A 5,582-nucleotide genomic window follows, 5' to 3' on the forward strand; every position below is an offset into this window, starting at 1 on the left:
ATCTTTAGAAAAAACCTATTTTTTGTTAATTCGATGTTTCCTTTCTTTTCTCTGTATTTTTGTGTTATTTAAACTCTTAAAATTAATAAGTTTCCATTATGTTTTACTTGACACTTAAGTGATCATTTGAAGCTTGGAAGTAGGAAATATTTATCTTTGCAGAGATCTACAGGAAAATTGTCAAATTTAATCATCAAGAAGGTATGTACAGTTGTTTAATAATTAATTAAACGGTGGTAAAATGATGGCAGCTTTTGAATTAATTAATTAAACGGTGGTAAAATGATGGCAGCTTTTGAATTAGACAGTAATTTCAACAATTTTTCATGATTTTTTTCTTAGATTATTTAAAGTTTGAGAACATTGAATTTTAAAATTGTTGCATGACCTTTTGTTTTTTTATTTATGTTATAATAAATTTAACAATCTTGTTTCATTTAATAAACTAAATATTAAAATCATCTATTCTCTCACATGTTTTACTTGTAACACAAAATATTTGATATTTTTGAATTGGGTACAAGTAATTCTGGAAAAAAAAATCAAATTGTTTATTATATTTTTGAAGTAATGTACAAAAATAATACTCAATGAAATATAATTTCGTTGGAGTATTCTAAATTCTAGTTTAAGATCATTTAGTTTACTAAATGTATGTTACGATAAATATTTGAAATATTAGCATCGTTTCAGGTTATGATTTGGTGTTTATTTTCCTACACTATCAGTGTAACAATTAGTTAGTAAAAAATATCGTACGAAACTGTATGACGGAGATAGTTTTTGTCTTATGGAGTTGGCTTTGCTCTTTTTATAAGAGGGTAAATCATTGTAATTTTTATTGTTGGAATATTCTACCGTTCTCGTGCTTTGAGATGTAGGAGCTTTTCGTTTGTTTCTTTCGGGATGGAGTATCCCTTTTACTCCCATTAACTCCATTGCTTATTAAAAAAAAACTATATGTGTGACATTATCAATAATTAAAATTACATCAAATAATTTTAATATTTTAATGGTTATGATTGATTGTCAAATGTAAATTGTGTTACTAATGACTAATATGTGATTTATTATTGCTTTGTTCGGTGATTGTCAATGACTTATATATGATTTATTATTGAGAGAGAGAATAGGGGTTATGTAATTCAACCTCTTTTGTTGGGTCAACCTCATGCAGGCTTTGTTAGACGTGGAGGACGTCCATGACAGCTCGCATCTCTCACATGGATTTCTCCTTGCATTCTGATTCACTATCGGTTGAAGTTGCTACCTTCCTGTTTACCAAGATGGATAAATGAATTAGACGTGATGAATTCAATCTAGCTAGGTGTAGTAATTGTGGCCCAAGTCAGTCTTACTGAGACACATCGTAGGTGCTAATTGAACTTGTTAAAAGTATAATTTATGACCACCTCTGATGGTTAAGAGTTGTCAATGGCTTTTAGGGTTTGTTGTAGGCTTTAGAACTAGCTCAAATAGGAAGGTGAGATGCTTTTCATGTGTCGTATCTGCCTAAATAAGATCGACCCCCTCACCCTTAGGGTTGAAGTATTTATAGGATTTTCCAAGCCTGGATCTTAGACACCTAGGAAGTAACAACCTCCTATAAAAGCAGAGGAATAAGAAAGTTATTACCCTATTATTCATGAGATCATGATTAAATTACGTTGACTCATTCTTCGCATTATTGTGGATTTGGAAGACGTCACTTCCTATGTTCTCACGATTACGGTGAGTTATCCATGAAGTGGGCGGTGTATTTGAAAAATATAATTGCAGCTAGTCAGTTATCTTTATTTTAATTGTAGTTTCATGCAAATTAAATACTACTGTCAGCTTGTCGTACCCCAATTTTGTCTACCATATTTTTAAGTTTATCTTTTTTTTTTTTATTTTAGAAAGCAAGAAATTTAATAACGGGAGAACTAAGGGTTCTCCAACCCGATTACAAACAAAAGAACCGAGTCCAAACTAGGAAAATTACACACCAATTACAATTACGAGAGAAAATAAATCGGCTCCTTACAAAACTCGTAAAAAGAGTAATTGGAGTGAGTAATATTCCACAAAAGACCACTTCCAAGCCATCAATTTAATATTCCAAACGGTATTGTTGACATTCCACGGGTCGTCCCGGAAACACACGCCATTTCTAACCAACCATATCGCCCAAATAGTAGCTAACCAAATAATCCCCAATTTCCTAACTTTCACCATATTCACATCAAAAAAGGAGTGTCACTCCATAAAATGCGAAAAACACTCTTCAAAAACACCATTGCTTTTTCCTACCCAAAACTCTATTTCACTCCATATCTTCTTTACCACCCCACATCTAAAAAATAGATGGTGCATGTCCATTTGCCAAAGTTTTTCATTTTTTAGTCATGTATATTTTTATCATCAATTAAAGTCGTCATAATCATACACACATACATTATAGTTTATTTCATTCAAAATCAAAAGTCCACCAAAAAGTTAACATTTCATGTTTTGTGAAATTTGACTAAAAATTTATACATATTATTTTTAATCAATATCTTCTTCACAAAAATGGCAACAACGACATCACGCCTTATATAGGAAACTTGAACCACAAATTAAACCACAAAATGGATATCATTTCTCTAATACCATGTTAGAGTTGTGTTAGAGGCAAACTAGTCGAAACAAGACAAGACAGCCTTATAAGTTAAGATTTTCAATCACATATAAATAAATGTTCAAACAACATATTGTTTGATATGGAAATCTTAATAAATAGTTTAGAGATAGAGCAATAAAAGAGAAGTTGGGAAGTAAGAACGACAACACTATTGGTAAAATACCATCATGACATTTTATATTAGAAATTTCTTTTGACGTAGTGTTGTTGGTGCTAACGTTGGTGGATAGTGGTTTTTCAGGGCTAAGATCTAACGTATCTTTCTTTCTAACTAGATTAATATTTCTTTGCATTACTTTTTTCAATTTATTTTTTTGGAAAGATAATTACCCTTGTGTTTATATATATAAACATCTTTAAATCTAATAATATATCCATATATATTCTTTTATATTCTTTTATATCATTTTATATCCTTATATATTTATTATACTTATATTCTAAAATGTAAAAAATGTATTTATATATAATTATATATCTTTATATTTTTAATATCCTTATGTATAAGTATATAATATGTATTTATTATAAATATATTATAAAATATAATATTTTTATTTCCTTATATTTTTTTTTTTAATAGGCAAACAATCTATTAAAGGAAGCTAAAGGGAGCTTCACCCAACAGAACAAACACCGACAGAAACTATTTCATCTCAAAACAAAGGAGAGGAAAAGAGTTCCAAGTGTAGAAATTACAACAATCGATAATCTTACAAAAGGAGGATAGCCAATTCCAAGATCTAAAAACAATAGCCGACATACAATCGACGAAACTCGGGCTAACATTGTTAAAAATAATATCGTTCCTCATAAGCCATATGCTCCACACAGAGACAAACCAAATCACCGACACCACTCTGCGTTTCCTCTTGCTCAAGATTTTCTCACAATTGAAGAGGAAGGACTTGAATTCATCCAAACTCAATTCCGTTATTGACCCAATCCAATCATAGACTTTCCTCCATATGTTATCCGCAAAAGGACACGACACAAACAGATGCACAACAGATTCATCAAACGAGCAAAAAACGCACCTGAGTTGGGTGATTTCCGTAATGATACCACGTTTGAAAAGCTGGTCCTTGGAAGGAAGCCTGTCGTGAAGTAATCTCCAACCAAAATACTGCATCTTTAAGGGGGCTGCAGAATTCCAACAACTCGATAAAGCCCCCAACACACCGGGAGAAACAGAATCCAGGGCTGTTTCCGCCGTCAGCCAGGAATAACAGGACCGGACCGTGAAAATACCTTCATCGTTCTTCAACCATCCAAAGCTGTCTTCTTCTTCTCTAGTCAGCGTTATGTTGTTCAGCAACGCAACAATTTCGCCTCCTAAGTTCTGGACCACCGGATTTGAGGGCTCAACAATGCCGGCAAAATTCCAATGCCATAAATCATCTTGCCAGAAACCTGCATCTTCCACACTGCAGCAGGGGTTAATAGCAAAAGCGAACACTTCAGGAAAGGCATTTTTCAAAGATTGCTGACACAGCCAATTTGAAAACCAAAACGAAGTTTCTCGGCCATTCGCGACCTTGCTAGAAATAGCACCTGCAAAACAAGAATTAGAGTTAACAGAATTTTCCGACAGTATCAAGTCTCGCCACCAGATGGAATCCTTCTTGCTCAGCACACTTTCATCTCCGACGAAAATTTTCAGCACCGGATTAGAATAACGGTGAGTAATAACCTCTTTCCAAACCGCTTCTTTCTCATTAATAATACGCCACTTCCATTTGTTGAGCAATGCTAAATTCAGCATCTTCACATCTTTTATTCCTAGGCCACCCTTATCCTTGGGAAGACAAACGGTACTCCAACGAATCCAATGAATTGAATGATTTCCTTCCCGACCTTGCCAAAGAAAGTCACTTTGAATACGACGAATCTCTTGAATAACTTTTGATGGAGCTTTGTAGAATGATAGCGTATAGATGGGAATAGCATTTAAAACGGCATTGATAAGGACCACCCGACCAGCCATGTTGAGATACCTACCATTCCAAGTAGACAGCTTATTCTTCAAAGTAGAAATGAGCCCTTTCCACATAGACAGATTTCTAGGACTTTTCCCAACAGCAACTCCAAGATATTTAAACGGGAAATAATCTATATCGCACGATAGAAAGTTTGACGCCGCTTCCATTATCCACTGACTAACATGAATACCATAGATTCTGCTCTTGTTAAAATTAATCCTCAGACCAGACATGATCTCAAACCCCCTTAAAATGGATTTCATAATCCAAATATTATCACTACATCCCTCTGCTACCAAAATCGTGTCGTCTGCAAACTGAATAAGGTTAACTTCAATCTCTTCGTTCACTCTGAATCCTTTGTAATCTCCACTTGCCACTGCCTTTCTCATCAGTCCCGCTAAAACTTCCGCGACCAACACAAATAAGAAAGGAGACAGAGGGTCTCCTTGACGAAGGCCACGATTCGCCTTGAAATCCTTGGTGGTGCTCCCGTTAACAAGAATGGACAAATGACTATTAAAAACGCAGCAATCCATCCATCGAAGCCAACGATTCCCGAAACCAAACAAATGCAGCATCTTCCTTAGAAAGTCCCAACTGACGCAATCGTATGCCTTTTCAAAATCTACCTTTAAAGCCAAACAACTTCTTTTCTCCCTGGAAGCCATATCAAGAACTTCATTTAACAGCAACACACCATCAGAAATGCTCCTGCCAGGAACAAATGCAGTTTGACAACTAGAAACTAATTTACCAATCACATTTTTAATCCTAGCCATCATCAGTTTACTAAGAATTTTGTATAGGCTTCCAACAAGGCATATTGGTCTATACTCACTCAAATGTTGCGGGTTTCTAATCTTCGGAATTAAAGTTAGAAAGGATGAGGAACAAGCTTTTGAAAGCTTAGCATTTTCGTAGAAATCTTCCAC

Source organism: Vicia villosa, unplaced genomic scaffold (genome assembly GCF_029867415.1).
Source record: "Vicia villosa cultivar HV-30 ecotype Madison, WI unplaced genomic scaffold, Vvil1.0 ctg.000015F_1_1_5, whole genome shotgun sequence".
Classification (NCBI taxonomy): Eukaryota; Viridiplantae; Streptophyta; class Magnoliopsida; order Fabales; family Fabaceae; genus Vicia; species Vicia villosa.